The 18,018-nt window shown below is 39.5% G+C and overlaps 1 protein-coding gene across 1 annotated transcript in view; it reads left to right on the forward strand.

The window, feature by feature from the left end:
* Nucleotides 1–2,209: 2,209 nt before the first annotated feature.
* The window catches only part of LOC128644652 (nuclear nucleic acid-binding protein C1D-like), a gene marked incomplete at its 3' end in the record, with an annotated part of 62,491 nt that continues 46,682 nt past the window's right edge, over nt 2,210–18,018 (forward strand). The window contains exon 1 of the mRNA XM_053697177.1: nt 2,210–2,260. The remainder of the gene's footprint in view (nt 2,261–18,018) is intronic.

The raw sequence follows: 18,018 nt of genomic DNA on the forward strand, positions 1-18,018 counted from the left end.
AAGGGCACGATGATCAAAAGCGTGCCAGCATGAAAATTTGAAAAAAATTCCTGTAAAATCTTTGAGGTTTTTTTGTGTGAGCATTATACTGTAATGTGTCTCTCATTTACATCCAGGACCCTGCATAAGATAAAGAGGACTGCATATATATATATATTTATACATACATACAGGGGTGGGAAAAATATCACCAAAGTTAACTAGACAGGGGTTAAAAGTTACTAGCTCAGGGAGAAAAAGTTACTAGTCTTTATCCATCTGGCAGCAGTGTTTGCAACAATGTTTATAGCAATGTTTTACATAGTTGCAAACACTGCTTCCATAGCCTGCTAAAGACACAGGCATGCCCCTAAGCTTATATCAGCCTACCTAGCTTTACTTTTCAACAAAGGATACTAATAAAAAAGCACAAGATTTAAAAAAAAATTTGCGAAGAGGTGACGTTTTCACCTCTTAGCCAATAGCCGTGCGGTAAATCCGGCTTGGCGCCCATGGGAGCTGGATTTACTGCACGGCTATAGGCTAAGAAGTGAAAATGTCACCTCTTAGCAAAAAATGTTTTTAGCCGTGGGCTACTGTAGCAGCTAAAAACGGCAATCGGTTAAAACAAATAAAGGAGCTTTCTACATGAAGTATCTTATACTTCATGAATGAAAGTCCCCTTTATTTGTTTCAAAAGTCAATCCTAGCGTTTGTAAAATGCTAGGATTTACTTTCACTCTAATGTTCATCTAGAGAATATAATTTTAAACAACTTTCCATTTTACTTTCATTATCTAATTTGCTTTGTCCTCTTTGTTGAAAAGCATACCTAGGTAGGCTCAGGAGCAGCAATGCACTGCTGGGAGCTAGCTGCTGATTGGTGGCTGCACATATATGCCTCTTGCCATTGGCTCACTGATGTGCTCAGCTAGCTCCCAATAGTGCATTACTGCTCCTTTAACAAAATATGCCAAGTAAATTAAATACATTTGATAATAGAAGTAAATTGGAAAGTTGTTTAAAATATGTTCTATCTGAATTATTGTTTTTTTTTTACATTTTACCTTTAACATAGCAAATTGCAGATTTGTTTTTTGTTTTTTTTACTATATATAGGCAATGTGATTAGTAGTAAAAATTCAAAGGAAGAAGCACAAAACTGCAACTTTTGCATTAGTGAGCCAAGATTACCCTTGCAAAGGGTGAGCCAGCCAGGAGTAGCATTTGCACAGCCCTGTCAATCATCGGCTTTGTCCTGCTCAGGAATTACACGTTTTGCAGCTCATATGTGGGACTTTACCTATGTCTTTATTCCCTTTGCCAGGCATAGTTATCTAGTCTCACTAACGTAAATTTTTGCATTACAAAGCCATTTTAAGCTGTCATAATTATATATAAATTATAATAGCAAAATCTGGTTAAACACACAATAACTAAAATAAACAAGAGTTTCAAGAGAATGGGTTTACACTGGAGTTTTCACAGTGTATATATATTTTAATTTGTATTTTTTTTTAATGAAAGGCAATTGTTTCCAATTTGGTAAACATAACACAGAGTAGACGAATTGCAGTGGATACACAGTGTATATATTTTCTCAACCATTTTACTATGTTGAAATAAATCGAACATTTTAAACATTGGCATTGGTTTTAAAAAGACCTTTGCTTCAACTATAAAGCTAAATGCATTGCTTGCCAAACCACATAAATCAGAATCTGCTGAAAGCTATTAGAGATATTAATAATGCAGTCGCCTTATACATTAACGCAGTTCTTTATAAAATGCAATAACTTATACCGTTTTAAAAATGAGTTTTAAACACATACAATGGAAATATACTTCTCTCAGCACTCCGAGACTGGCAGTCAGCTGTGATATTAGGACGCTGTAGCTGTGGTTACAAATATAACAAACAGGTTTGGGAACAAAATGTATAGCTACGTCTCCTGTCACCTTTTTTTTACATCACTATTTACATTGATTCGTTTTCGTTCATTTTTTTTTAGTATGAATTGATTTTAGTAGGAATGGGTTAATATAAGTTAACACTATTTTATATCCCAGCTGCAAAACAATGTGCTTAAAAAATATAATGCACAAAACTCCTTTGCAATAACGTTTAACGCAATATTAAAATTGCAGTGATTAGTTTAGGATTTAGCTCTAGAATTATCAACTCTGGTTTACATCAACAAACTACAAATCCCAGAGTGCTTTGCTAAGGAAGTGATGCCATTTCCGTTAGCGAGTAGGAAGTGTGGTTTCATGTGTTTAGGTAAGTCTAATAGCGTCTACTATAACTTTATTTGTATAATATCGAAGTTGCATGTTTTATGTGCAGCTAAAGGAAAGCAGTTGTTGAGCTGGATTTAATACAGTTGTAACAGCAAATCATGTTTGATAGATGTATGTTTTTACTCCATAGAGTTCATTGTTAATCCTTTACTGTTTGAACTGCTTTTTATAAAGTTACATCTGAGTGTGAAACTTTCACTACATGTTTAGTCAGTGTGTTAAAACGACATGGACAGATTTGTATATTCTTACTTAAAAAAAAAAAAACAACTAAGCTTTTACCACTGTACCCCTGTATTCGTTGTCTCTATTAGCCAATGAGAAATACCGCAGTATCCTATAACGTGTGCTCATGTGGTTTCTGCTAGCAAATGTATATTCAAAGATTGAATCAACGTTACATTTTTATTAAAATAATTCTATCACATTTAATATATGTTCTGTCAAATCTGAGGTTAGCTTATAAATAGTTTTTGCGGCCATACAGCACTATTCTACTTCAAATATCAGTATAGGGGTTCAGATGAGGGCTACCAATAATACTGCAGTGTTTGTGTCTACAGGAACAAATAGGGAGTTATAAAGTCCCTGTTTCCCCATAGACTTTACCCAGCCAGCTCTTCTCACCTACCTGGATACATTATATGAAGCCCTCAGCCTACAGGTTTTTATAAATGTGTAACTTTTTACTGTACACAGACACTTAAAGGGACAGTATACACTCATTTTTATATAACTGCATGTAAAAGACACTACTATAAAGAATAAGATGCACAGATACTGATATAAAAATCCAGTATAAAACGGTTTAAAAACTTACTTAGAAGCTGTCCGTTTAGCTCTGTTGAAAAGGTAGCTGGAAAGCCCACTGCAAGTGGCAAATAAGACACTCCCCCCTCCCCCTTCTTTTGCATATGAAAAGACCCTTTACACAAACAGGAGCAAGCTGGAGAAGGTAGCTGACGGTATTCACATAAAACTTAGGGGCTTGGTAAGCAGTCTGAAAATCAGAGCAATGTTATTTAAAAATAAGCAAAACTATACATTTTTTTTAAAAGACAAACTTTATGGGCTATATAAATAGATCATCTACAAAACATTTATGCAAAGAAAAAATGAGTGTATAATGTCCCTTTAAAGGGACACTGAACCCAATTTTTTTTCTTGCATGACCCAGAGCATGACATTTTAAGAAACTTTCTAATTTATTCCTATTATCAATTTTTCTTCGTTCTCTTGCTATCTTTATTTTAAAAGCAGGACAAACTGCTGAGAAAATGTTGACACGCCACAGCCTTAAAGGGCAACTCACCTCCTGGTCTCACAGTCTTAAAGGGACGAGCAAAAACCCAAACATCTGTTAAAGGGTCAACTATCACCACACGCACACAGTCTTAAAGGGATTTAAGCTTTATAGTTGTAGCAAAGGTCTTTTAAAAACCAATGCCAATGTTTAAAATGTTCGATTTACTTCAACATAGTAAAAATTGTTGAGAAAATATATACACTGTGTATCCACTGCAATTCGTCTACTCTGTTATGTTTACCAAATTGGAAACAATTGCCTTTCAATAAAAATAAAAAAAATACAAATTAAAAAAATTAATATATATAAATCTCAGTATCTCTGAGAAGTGTATACTAAAAATGGTGCCTGTTCCAAAATCCATACTGAATCAATCAGTTTTCCTTTTGCATTGTCTGTACATCTTTTGTTTCTGTGAAAACTCCAGTGTAAACCCATTCTCTTGAAACTCCTGTTTATTTTAGTTATTGTGTGTTTAACCAGATTTTGCTATTATAATTTATATATAATTATGACAGCTTAAAATGGCTTTGTAATGCAAAAATTTACGTTAGTGAGACTAGATAACTATGCCTGGCAAAGGGAATAAAGACATAGGTAAAGTCCCACATATGAGCTGCAAAACTTGTAATTCCTATACAGGACATAGCTGTTGATTGACAGGGCTGTGCAAATGCTACTCCTGGCTGGCTCACCCTTTGCAAGGGTAATCTTGGCAGCCAAAAGTGGACCCTGATGCTCAATAACCATGTTGTACGTTCACCCCATATTGCCTGGATTGATAATCTTGCCTGCTGCTAGTTATTTATCAGCCTCTGATAGATTTGTATTCTTCAGGTATATGAGTTTACTTTAAAAGGGATATGAAACCCAAAAAATTTATTTTATGAATCAGAGCATGCAATATTAAACAACTTTCTAATTTACTTCTATTATCAATTTTTCTTCGTTGTCTGGGTATCTTTTGTTGAAAAGCTGGGACCTATGCTTAGGAGCCGGCCCATTTCTGGAACACTATATGGCAGCAGTTTTACAAGAGTCTATTAGATTACAAGAGCACTAGATGGCAGCACTATTTCCTGCTGTGTAGTGCTCCAGATGTCTACCTAGGTATCTCTTCAACACAGAATAACATGGGAGCGAAGCAAATTTGATAATAGAAGTAAATTAGAAACTTTTTTTTAAAATGGTATGCTCTGCCTGAATGAAATAAGACATTTTTGGGGGTTTCATATCCTTTACATATTTAGCTTTACTTTGTTATATTTGATAATAAAGGAATAGTGGTCCTACTTCAGAGGCCTTTGATATATAAATAATGGTTGAATTAATAGTGTGTAGTCTCTTTACAAAACCGTCATACAACCACTACTGTACTATTGTATACAGCCTGTTTGTGCTGATTACGGTTCTGCAATATTAACTGCATAACATCTGTTAAGAGACACTATTCATTAAGGCATTTTAAAGCATGTTTTGAGGGAGAGTATACACATTAGGTACTTAAAAGGAATTTGTTAAAAGCATTTAAAACTAATTTTGTTAGACTTTGATATTGTATTGAAATTATCCACCTAAGAGGGGGAGAAGAGTGTAGAAAGCAGCGTTCTGATGACCGCTACTTCATAAATACGGACTTCAGGTTCTCTTGTGAGAATCTGCAGTCGTAGATGGGCGAAGGACTTGATAAATCGAGCCCTTAGCTTTCTTGAAGCTAGGTAGTACAGTGAAAAGACTTTCATTATTTAGAAAGGGCATTCTGTTTTTAACAACTTTCCAATTTATTTCAATTACCAAATTTGCTTTGTTTTCTTGGTATTTTTTGTTGTAGTGTAAACCTAGGTAGGTTGATAGGAGTTTAGGACTGTGCACATCTTTAACATTATATGACAGAAATGTTAGCAACTATGTATAACGTTGCTGGAAACGTTGTAAAGACTGCTGCCAGATGTCTAAAGACGTGCACGCTCCTGAGCTTGGCTAGGATTACTCTTTAACAAGGGATAACAAAAGAGTAAGCAAAATGTGAGATAGAAGCATTGGAAAGTTGTTTAACATTTTATAGTCTTTGTAATCTATTTAAGTTTAATTTTGGCTTTAATATCCCTTTAAACAATTTAGCAATCCATAAAATTTTAAATCAAATACCAATTATTATAAACATCCCATATACAGAAAATGGAAGCAGAAGGAACATGTTAGTGTGATATTATAGCTATAGTATATAGCTGTTAAATGTTCACAACCTAAAACCTACAAACAGTTAAAGGGACAGTCTTCTCCAGAATTGTTATTGTTTAAAAAGATAATCGCTTATTACCCATTCCCCAGTTTTGCATAACGAACACAGTTATATTAATACATTTTTTACCTCTGTGAAATCCTTGTATCTAAGACTCTGCAGGCTGCCCCTTATCTTAATGCTTTTTTACAAACTTGCATTTTAGCCAATTAGTGCTGGTTCCTGGATAACTCCAATGGATTGAGCACAATATTATCTATATGGCACACATGAACTAGCACTGGCTGTGGAAAGCTAATAAAATGCACTAAGCTAAGATGTGGCCTGCAGGGGCTTAGAAACAGGCAGAGATTCAGAAATGTAGACGTAGATTAATATAATAATGTTGGTTGTGCAAAGCTGGAGAATGGGTAGTAAAGGTGTTATCTGTTTAAACAATAAAAGAAGACTTTAAAAATAATAAAAAAAAATATATATATCACAAAAGTAGTTATTGGTTTAATCTGAACTACTTGAAATATTTGGAAGAAAAATTCATTTTTTAAAAACAATAATAAAATCACGGATATTCAGGATTTTATGACTCAATTGATATAGGCTGAAAATGTTGTAGCCAACAATACTGCCAAAGGGAAAATAACATTTTTAGTTTACTTTTTTATGGAGCCTGCCAGTCATTGTTACATTTTTTTTGATGTGGTTTGTTTTCTAATTTTAAGTGTATCCTGCAAGGATTAAGTGGTGCCTGCAAATGAAGGAAGCTGTCTGCTCTATCGTATGAATCTGGCATGTTTGATGTGGCATGACCTTTCTTTGACTTTTGCCTAAGACAAGACAATTCATTGTGTAGACAGGTTATATGTTTTATAAGGAAATGTAATCGGCATTAATGTATGCCGAACTACAGGTTCTGGTATATGGTTTTTAAATTGGAGGAAAAATGTTCTTCTGACATTTCATTATTTTCATCAGATGCATGTTTAAAGGGACAGTCTACTCCAGATTTGTTATTGTTTAAAATGATAGATAATACCTTTTTTATTACCCATTCCCCAGTTTTGCATAACCAACACTTTGTACCTCTGTGATTGCCTAAGCTTCTGCAGACTCCCTGTTATTTCAGTTATTTTGACAGACTTGCATTTTGGCCAATCAGTGCTGACTCATAAATAACTCCAAGTGAGTGAGCACATTGTTATCTATAAAGAACACATGAACTAGCACTGTGTATCTGTGAAAAACGGTCAAAATGCACTGAGATAAGAGGCGACCATCAAGGGCTTAGAAAACATAATTTATGCTTACCTGATAAATTCCTTTCTTCTGTAGTGTGATCAGTCCACGGGTCATCATTACTTGTGGGATATTATCTGCTCCCCTACAGGAAGTGCAAGAGGATTCACCCAGCAGAGTTGCTATATAGCTCCTCCCCTCTACGTCACCTCCAGTCATTCGACCAAGGACCAACGAGAAAGGAGAAGCCAAGGGTGTAGTGGTGACTGGAGTATAATTTAAAAAATATTTACCTGCCTTAAAAAACAGGGCGGGCCGTGGACTGATCACACTACAGAAGAAAGGAATTTATCAGGTAAGCATAAATTATGTTTTCTTCTGTTAAGTGTGATCAGTCCACGGGTCATCATTACTTGTGGGATACCAATACCAAAGCAAAAGTACACGGATGACGGGAGGGATAGGCAGGCTCTTTATACAGAAGGAACCACTGCTTGAAGAACCTTTCTCCCAAAAATAGCCTCCGAGGAAGCAAAAGTGTCAAATTTGTAAAAAGTATGAAGCGAAGACCAAGTTGCAGCCTTGCAAATCTGTTCAACAGAGGCCTCATTCTTAAAGGCCCAAGTGGAAGCCACAGCTCTAGTGGAATGAGCTGTAATTCTTTCAGGAGGCTGCTGTCCAGCAGTCTCATAAGCTAAACGAATTATGCTACGAAGCCAAAAAGAGAGAGAGGTAGCAGAAGCTTTTTGACCTTTCCTCTGACCAGAGTAAACGACAAACAGGGAAGACGTTTGTCGAAAATCTTTAGTTGCCTGTAAATAAAATTTAAGGGCACGAACTACATCCAGATTGTGCAAAAGACGTTCCTTCCTCGAAGAAGGATTTGGGCACAAGGATGGAACAACAATCTCCTGATTGATATTCCTGTTAGTGACTACCTTAGGTAAGAACCCAGGTTTAGTACGCAGAACTACCTTATCCGAGTGAAAAATCAAATAAGGAGAATCACAATGTAAGGCTGATAATTCAGAGACTCTTCGAGCCGAGGAAATAGCCATTAAAAATAGAACTTTCCAAGATAACAACTTTATAACAATGGAATGAAGGGGTTCAAACGGAACACCCTGTAAAACGTTAAGAACAAGGTTTAAACTCCATGGTGGAGCCACAGCTTTAAACACAGGTTTAATCCTGGCCAAAGCCTGACAAAAAGCCTGAACGTCTGGAACTTCTGACAGACGCTTGTGTAACAGAATGGACAGAGCTGAGATCTGTCCCTTTAAGGAACTAGCGGATAACCCCTTTTCTAAACCTTCTTGTAGAAAAGACAATATCCTAGGAATCCTAACCTTACTCCAAGAGTAACCTTTGGATTCGCACCAATATAGGTATTTACGCCATATTTTATAATAAATCTTTCTGGTAACAGGCTTCCTAGCCTGTATTAAGGTATCAATAACTGACTCAGAAAAACCACGCTTTGATAAGATCAAGCGTTCAATTTCCAAGCAGTCAGCTTCAGAGAAGTTAGATTTTGATGTTTGAAAGGACCCTGAATCAGAAGGTCCTGTTTCAGAGGTAACGACCAAGGTGGACAGAATGACATGTCCACCAGATCTGTATACCAAGTCCTGCGTGGCCATGCAGGCGCTATTAGAATCACTGATGCTTTCTCCTGTTTGATTCTGGCAATCAATCGAGGAAGCATCGGGAAAGGTGGAAACACATAAGCCATCCTGAAGGTCCATGGTGCTGTCAAGGCATCTATCAGGACCGCTCCCGGATCCCTGGATCTGGACCCGTAGCGCGGAAGCTTGGCGTTCTGTCGAGACGCCATGAGATCTATCTCTGGTTTGCCCCAACGTCGAAGTATTTGGGCAAAGACCTCTGGATGAAGTTCCCACTCCCCCGGATGAAAAGTCTGACGACTTAAGAAATCCGCCTCCCAGTTCTCCACTCCCGGGATGTGGATTGCAGACAGGTGGCAAGAGTGAGACTCTGCCCAGCGAATTATCTTCGATACTTCCATCATTGCTAGGGAGCTTCTTGTCCCTCCCTGATGGTTGATATAAGCTACAGTCGTGATGTTGTCCGACTGGAACCTGATGAACCCCCGAGTTGTTAACTGGGGTCAAGCCAGAAGAGCATTGAGGACTGCTCTCAATTCCAGAATGTTTATTGGAAGAAGACTCTCCTGAGCCTTCAGAGAATTCCAGACAGCGCCCCAACCTAGTAGGCTGGCGTCTGTTGTTACAATTGACCAGTCTGGCCTGCTGAATGGCATTCCCCTGGCCAGATGTGGCCGAGAAAGCCACCATAGAAGAGAATTTCTGGTCTCTTGATTCAGATTTAGAGTGGGGGACAAATCTGAGTAATCCCCATTCCACTGACTTAGCATGCACAGTTGCAGTGGTCTGAGATGTAGGCATGCAAAAGGAACTATGTCCATTGCTGCTACCATTAGTCCGATTACCTCCATGCATTGAGCTACTGACGGGTGTTGAATAGCATGAAGGACACGGCATGCACTTTGAAGTTTTGTTAACCTGTCCTCTGTCAGGTAAATCTTCATTTCTACAGAATCTATCAGAGTCCCCAGGAAGGGAACTCTTGTGAGTGGAAAGAGAGAACTTTTCTTTTCGTTCACTTTCCATCCATGCGACCTTAGAAATGCCAGTACTATCTCTGTATGAGATTTGGCAGTTTGAAGGCTTGAAGCTTGTATCAGTATGTCGTCTAAGTACGGAGCTACTGAAATTCCTCGCGGTCTTAGTACCGCCAGAAGAGTGCCCAGAACCTTTGTGAAGATTCTTGGAGCCGTAGCCAGTCCGAATGGAAGAGCTACAAACTGGTAATGCCTGTCTAAAAAGGCAAACCTTAGATACCGGTAATGGCTTTTGTGAATCGGTATGTGAAGGTAAGCATCCTTTAAATCCACTGTGGTCATGTACTGACCCTCTTGGATCATGGGCAAAAATGTTCGAATAGTTTCCATCTTGAACGATGGAACTCTTAGGAATTTGTTTAGGATCTTTAAATCCAAGATTGGCCTGAAGGTTCCCTCTTTTTTGGGAACTACAAACAGATTTGAGTAAAACCCTTGTCCTAGTTCCAACCGCGGAACTGGATGGATCACTCCCATTAATAAAAGATCTTGTACGCAGCGTAGAAACGCTTCCTTCTTTGTTAGGTTTGTTGACAACCTTGACAGATGAAATCTCCCTCTTGGGGGAGAGGATTTGAAGTCCAGAAGGTATCCCTGAGATATGATCTCTAACGCCCAGGGATCCTGAACATCTCTTGCCCAAGCCTGGGCGAAGAGGGAAAGTCTGCCCCCCACTAGATCCGGTCCCGGATCGGGGGCCCTCAATTCATGCTGTCTTAGGGGCAGCAGCAGGTTTTCTGGCCTGTTTGCCCCTGTTCCAGGACTGGTTAGGTTTCCAGCCTTGTCTGTAGAGAGCAACAGCTCCTTCCTGTTTTGGTGCAGAGGAAGTTGATGCTGCTCCTGCTTTGAAATTACGAAAGGAACGAAAATTGGACTGTCTAGCCTTGGCTTTGGCCTTGTCCTGAGGCAGGGCATGACCTTTACCTCCTGTAATGTCAGCAATAATCTCTTTCAAGCCGGGCCCGAATAAGGTCTGCCCTTTGAAAGGAATATTAAGCAATTTAGATTTAGACGTAACATCAGCTGACCAGGATTTCAGCCACAGAGCTCTGCGTGCCTGAATGGCGAATCCTGAATTTTTAGCCGCAAGTTTAGTTAAATGTACTACGGCATCTGAAATAAATGAATTAGCTAACTTAAGGAATTTAAGTTTGTGTGTGATGTCATCTAGTGTGGATGATTGAAGTGTCTCTTCCAGAGACTCAAACCAAAATGCTGCTGCAGCCGTGACAGGCGCAATACATGCAAGAGGTTGCAATATAAACCCTTGTTGAACAAACATTTTCTTAAGGTAACCCTCTAATTTTTTATCCATTGGATCTGAAAAAGCACAGCTATCCTCCACTGGGATAGTGGTACGCTTAGCTAAAGTAGAAACTGCTCCCTCCACCTTAGGGACCATTTGCCATAAGTCCCGTGTGGCGGCGTCTATTGGAAACATCTTTCTGAATATAGGAGGGGGTGAGAAAGGCACACCGGGTCTATCCCACTCCTTAGTAACAATGTCAGTAAGTCTCTTAGGTATAGGAAAAACGTCAGTACTCGTCGGTACCGCAAAATATTTATCCAACCTACACATTTTCTCTGGGATTGCAACTGTGTTACAATCATTCAGAGCCGCTAATACCTCCCCTAGTAACACACGGAGGTTCTCAAGCTTAAATTTAAAATTTGAAATGTCTGAGTCCAGTTTATTTGGATCAGAACCGTCACCCACAGAATGAAGCTCTCCGTCTTCACGTTCTGCAAACTGTGACGCAGTATCAGACATGGCCCTTGCATTATCAGCGCACTCTGTTCTCACCCCAGAGTGATCACGTTTACCTCTTAGTTCTGGTAGTTTAGCCAAAACTTCAGCCATAACAGTAGCCATATCTTGTAATGTGATTTGTAATGGCCGCCCAGATGTACTCGGCGCTACAATATCACGCACCTCCTGAGCGGGAGATGCAGGTACTGACACGTGAGGCGAGTTAGTCGGCATAACTCTCCCCTCGTTGTTTGGTGAAATATGTTCAATTTGTACAGATTGACTGTTTTTTAAAATAGCATCAATACATTTAGTACATAAATTTCTATTGGGCTCCACTTTGGCATTAACACATATAGCACAGAGATATTCCTCTGAATCAGACATGTTTAACACACTAGCAAATAAACAGCAACTTGGAAATACTTTTCAAAGTAATTTACAAATAATATGAAAACGAACTGTGCCTTTAAGAAGCACAGAAAAAAATTATAACAGTTAAAATAATTAAGTTATAGCATCAATCTTTGTCAGAATATACAGTTTTAGCAAAGGATTGTTCCCCTCAGCAATTAAACAACACAACTTTAGCAAAGGTTTAATCCCATTAGCAAAGATAACAATTTCTGAAAGCAGGAAACAAATTACAGAATAAACGTTTTTATTTCAGTCAAACTATAATTCTCACAGCTCTGCTGTGCTGACTGAAATATTTGATGCATAGTAAAAGCGCCCCTCCCCCACACACACAGCAGTGAGGGAGAACAGAAACTGACAGAAAAAAACAGATTTAAGCAACTGCCAAGTGGAAAAATAGTGCCCAAACATTTATTCACTCAGTACCTCAGTAAATGAAAACGATTTTACATTCCAGCAAAAACGTTAAACATAATCTCTAGTTATTAAACAGCTTTATGTCTTTCTTACAGTGTAATTCTAGTGAATTACCATTCTCCCAGAATACTGAAGTGTAAAGTATACATACATGACATTATATCGGTATGGCAGGATTTTCTCATCAATTCCATTGTCAGAAAATAAAAGCTGCTACATACCTCTATGCAGATTCATCTGCCCGCTGTCCCCTGATCTGAAGTTTACCTCTCCTCAGATGGCCGAGAAACAGCAATATGATCTTAACTACTCCGGCTAAAATCATAGCAAAACTCTGGTAGATTCTTCCTCAAACTCTGCCAGAGAGGTAATAACACACTCCGGTGTTATTTTAAAATAACAAACTTTTGATTGAAGATATAAAACTAAGTATAATCACCATAGTCCTCTCACACGACCTATCTAGTTGCTGGGTGCAAGAGAATGACTGGGGGTGACGTAGAGGGGAGGAGCTATATAGCAACTCTGCTGGGTGAATCCTCTTGCACTTCCTGTAGGGGAGCAGATAATATCCCACAAGTAATGATGACCCGTGGACTGATCACACTTAACAGAAGAAATAAGTATATGAGCCTACCTAGGTTTAGCTTTCAACTAAGAATACAAAGAAAACAAAGCAAATTTGATGATCAAAGTAAATTGGAAAGTTGCTTAAAATTGCATGTTCTATCGGAATCATTAAAGTTTAATTTTGACTAGACTGACGTATTTTTCTTTCTTTTAATAGTAGATAATATATTTCCACATGTTGTAATCAATAGGCTTTTTACTTGAACATACCAATTAAAATGGAATTAAATAGTGTTAACATTCATGATTCATCTTAAAGAAAATATTATTATTAAAGGGCCATTAAAGTAAAAAAATGACATGCTCTAATCTGTTAGAACATTTAGTTTTAACACTATTGACCCTAGACTACTATGTGTTTAACCCACGCAGAGGGGTTACACACACTGTAGAAATACCGCTTGGGACTCTCAGAGCACTGCTAGTGGCGAGTAGAAAACGCTGCTGATCCAATCAGCAATGCTAGTCGCAAGTCCCAGATGTGGAACTGGCGCTGCTGATTGGATCAGCAGCATCTTCTGCTTGGGACCAGCAGTGCGAGTTACGAGTGGTATATCTACTGTGTTTAACCCCTTTGTGTTAGTTAAACACACAGTAGACTAAGGTCGATAGACTTACAATTTACATGCTTTGACTGATTAGAACATGTAATTTTTTTTTTTTTTTTTTTTAACTGTAATGGCGCTTTAAATCAGGTAAACTAAAGGTCCCTGTGCCATGATACCACATTCCTTCACTGCTCTTTTTTATGCTTAGTCTTAAAATTTCTGATGTAATATACAACAAGATAGCTGCAATTTTTGGCAAAGTGACTAAAATGTGTATGTGCTTTATTCCTGATTTTAGTCGAACTTGAAAGTGTTGTAAGGTAATAACACACTCTCTCACTCTCATACAACACAAACACACTCTCTTGCTCTCATACAATACAAACACTCTCTCTCACTCTCATACTACACAAACACTCTCTCTCACTCTCATACAACACAAACACTCTCACTCTCATACTACACAAACACTCTTTCTCACTCTCATACAACACTCACTCTCTCTCTCTCTCTCTCTCTCTCTCTCATACAACACACACACACACTCTCACACTCTCTCAATCTCACTCTCATACAACACACACACACTCACTCTCATACAACACACACACACTCACTCTCATACAACACACACATACACTCTCATACAACACACACACACACTCACTCTCATACAACACACACATACACACTCACTCTCATACAACACACACACTCTCACTCTCATTCAACACACTCACACTTTCATACAACACATATACACCCACACACACACAAACACTCTCATTCAACACCCACACACTCTTATTCAACACCCACACACTCTTATTCAACACCCACACACTCTTATTCAACACCCACACACTCTTATTCAGCACACACTCTCATACAACATACACACACACCACACACTCTTGTACAACATACACACACACACACACACACACACACCATATACTTTCATACAACACACACACAAACCATACTTTCATACAACACACCCACACCATACACTTTCATACCACACACACACCATGCACTTTCATACCACACACACACATACCATACACTTTCATACCACACACACACACCATACACTTTCATACCACACACACACACCATACACTTTCATACCACACACACACCATACACTTTCATACCACACACACACCATACACTTTCATACCACACACACACCATACACTTTCATACCACACACACCATACACTTTCATACCACACACACACACCATACACTTTCATACCACACACACACCATACACTTTCATACCACACACACACCATACACTTTCATACCACACACACTCTCATACAATATACACACCATATTCATACAGCACACACACCACACACTCTCATACAACAGACACACACCCACCACACTCTCATACAACATAAACTTTCATACCACACACACACATCATACACTGTCATACCACACACACACATCATACACTGTCATACCACACACACACACCATACACTTTCATACCACACACACACATCATACACTGTCATACCACACACACACACCATACACTTTCATACCACACACCACACACACACACCACACACACTCTCATACAATATACACACACCATATTCATACAGCACACACACCAGACACTCTTATACAACAGACACACACACACACCACACTCTGATACAACATACACTTTCATACAACATACACTTTCATACCACACACCCCACCCCCCACGCCCCCACACATACACCCCCCCCCAAACACACACCACACACACACAGCATACACTTTCATACAGCACACACACACACCATACACTTTCCTGATTTTAGTCAAACTTGAAAGTGTTGTAAGGTAATAACACACTCTCTCTCGCTCTCATACAACACGCTCGCTCTCATACAACACGCTCGCTCTCATACAACACGCTCTCTGTCTCTCTCCACCATACACTCTCATACAATATACACCACCCACACTCTCATACAATATACACCACCCACACTCTCATACAATATATACACTTTCATACAACACATACACACCAGAGTGGTCACAGCTTTCATTCCCTCTTTCCTGACAGGGTGTCTGTCAGAGAGGAGTCATAATTCTCTGTACTGTCTGGGTCATAGGAGGTGGTGAGTGTCCCAGCCATTGGGGTATAAAGGTGCCGTTTTTTTTAAAAATAAAATAAGATTGTTTTATTTTCTATAGTTCTCCGGTTATTGCTCTAGCGATGGAGGATTCTGTTACTTTAGAGGGTACTCCCTCTATTCCTAAGATTAATTTCTGTTTACATTGTGAGGAGGCCTTAGATCCGCCCTCTCAATTATGTTCCATATGCCTTGATATTGTGATTATATCAAACATATTTGATACTGCTGAGCCGTCCACCTCTGAGGAGTTGTCGTCCAGTGAGGTGTGTACCCTACATTCATCTCCCTCTACATGCAGTTTCCCGTAGCATTGCTAATCCTCCATCTGGAGGGGGCCTTTTTTTCCACCAGACGTTACTGCGCAGTTCAGACGGCGCTGTCTGCGGCCTTTCATGCGGCCTTTCGTGCTTTACCTCGCCCTGCTAAGCGCAAGCAAAAGGTTACATATTGCACTCCTTCCCAGAGTACATCAGATCATTTATTGAATTAACTGATAGGTTATCCGAGGATGAAGTTTTTTCTGAGACTTCAGAGTATGAACATTTTGGGTCGGAGTCTGCTGCCTCTAATCCTCCGGCTACGGAGGAATCAGACTTTTAGTTTAGGAATTGCACTTTCTTCTAAAGGAAGTTTTGGCGAATTTAGAGGTTGCATATGGCCGAATTAGATGAACTTTTGATTCCAAATCAGAGTTTGAGGACAGGGGGGTACCTTTTTCCCTTCCTGTTAGATTGTGAACATTATTAAGAATGAATGGGACAGGATTGGTTTCCTTTTCCCTCTCTTCTCCCTTTAAGATTATTCCAGGTCCTGGACTCTCAATGGAGTTTGTGGGGTTTTGTCCCTTAAAGGGATGGCGCTATCTTCACTCTTGCTAAACGTACTACTATCCCGCTTGAGGATAGCTCTTCGTTTAAAGAGCCCATGAATAAAAGATGGAAACTCTGTTAAATAAGATGTTTCAACCGGTGGCGGCTGTTGCCGCGGTTGCTGGAGCAGCTACCTACTGGTGCGACTTCTTACGAGATTTAATCAAGGGGGCGAGTCCCCTAGATGTTGTTCTGGAAAGAATTAAGGCCTTGAGGGTTGCTATTTTTTTTTATTTGTGATGCTAATAAACAGATTATTCACCTGAATGCTACTGCTTCAGCTTTTTCTGTTCAGGCCCATCGGGCTCTGGCTGAAGTCATGGTCTGCAGATATGATTTCTAAGTCTAGACTTCTTTCCCTCCCTTTTTAAGGGAAGAATTTGTTTGGTCCAGGCCTAGACTCCATTATCTCCATGGTCACAGGGGGCAAGGGTGCCTTCCGATCGCACGAGAATAAGAACTAGTCTATAGGACAAAATTCCAATTTTTGTTCCTTTCGTTCTGATAAAGCCAGAGCAAACCAAGAGCACTTGGAAGCCAGCTCAGTCCTGGAATAAATCCAAGCAGAGCAAGAAGCCTGCCAAGACTAAGTTGGCATGAATGGGCGGTCCCCGGTCCTCTTATGGATCGTGTAGGGGGCAGTCTGTCGCTGTTTTCAGTCACTGGGTTCAGGGACGTTCAGGATCCATAGATCCTGGAGTTCATAGCTCAGGGTTACAAGATAGGTTTCAAGTCTCAGCCACCCAAGGGCAGATTCCCTCTCTCAAACCTGTCTTCCAGACCAGAAAAGGGGGAAGCCTTTCTGGGGTGCATATGGGATCTGTCCTCTTAGGAGTTATTGTCCCGGTGTCTATCGCAGAGAGAGGTTTGGGATACTATTAAACCTTATCATGGTCCCAAGGAAGGAGGGAACTTTCTGTCTGATTCTGGACCTAAAGTGCTTTAAACAAGTTTTTAAATGTCCCCTAATTCAAGATGGAGACAATAAGGTCCATTCTTCCCCTGGGCAGTTCATGACCACAATAGATCTGAAGGATGTGCTCCCTTCACGTACCAATCCACAAGGACCACTTCCAGTTATTAAGGTTGGCGTTCCTGGACCAGCACTCAGTTTATTTCACTTCCGTTTGGTCTAGCTATGACTCCAAGAAATTTTGCGAAGAGTAGACCATTCGGAATCTCTCCTATGTCTTCTTTGATCCCATGGATGGAAGATAAATCTAGAGAGAGTTCTCTTAGACTCTATAGACAGGTGGATATTTCTAACAGACCATAGAAGTTGCAAGCTAGCTTCAACATGTCTTGCCCTCCAGACCTCCTTAAGGCCATTTGTGCCTCGATGTATGGAGGTGATTGGTCTCATGGTGTCCAGCATGGACATCATTCCCTTTGCCAGGTTTTCACCTCAGACCATTGCAACTGCGTATGCTGAGGCAGTGGAACGGCAATCATTCAGATCTGTCTCAACAGATTTCTCTGGACAACCGATCTAGAGAATC

This window comes from Bombina bombina, unplaced genomic scaffold, assembly GCF_027579735.1.
Source record: "Bombina bombina isolate aBomBom1 unplaced genomic scaffold, aBomBom1.pri scaffold_513, whole genome shotgun sequence".
NCBI lineage: Eukaryota > Metazoa > Chordata > Amphibia > Anura > Bombinatoridae > Bombina > Bombina bombina.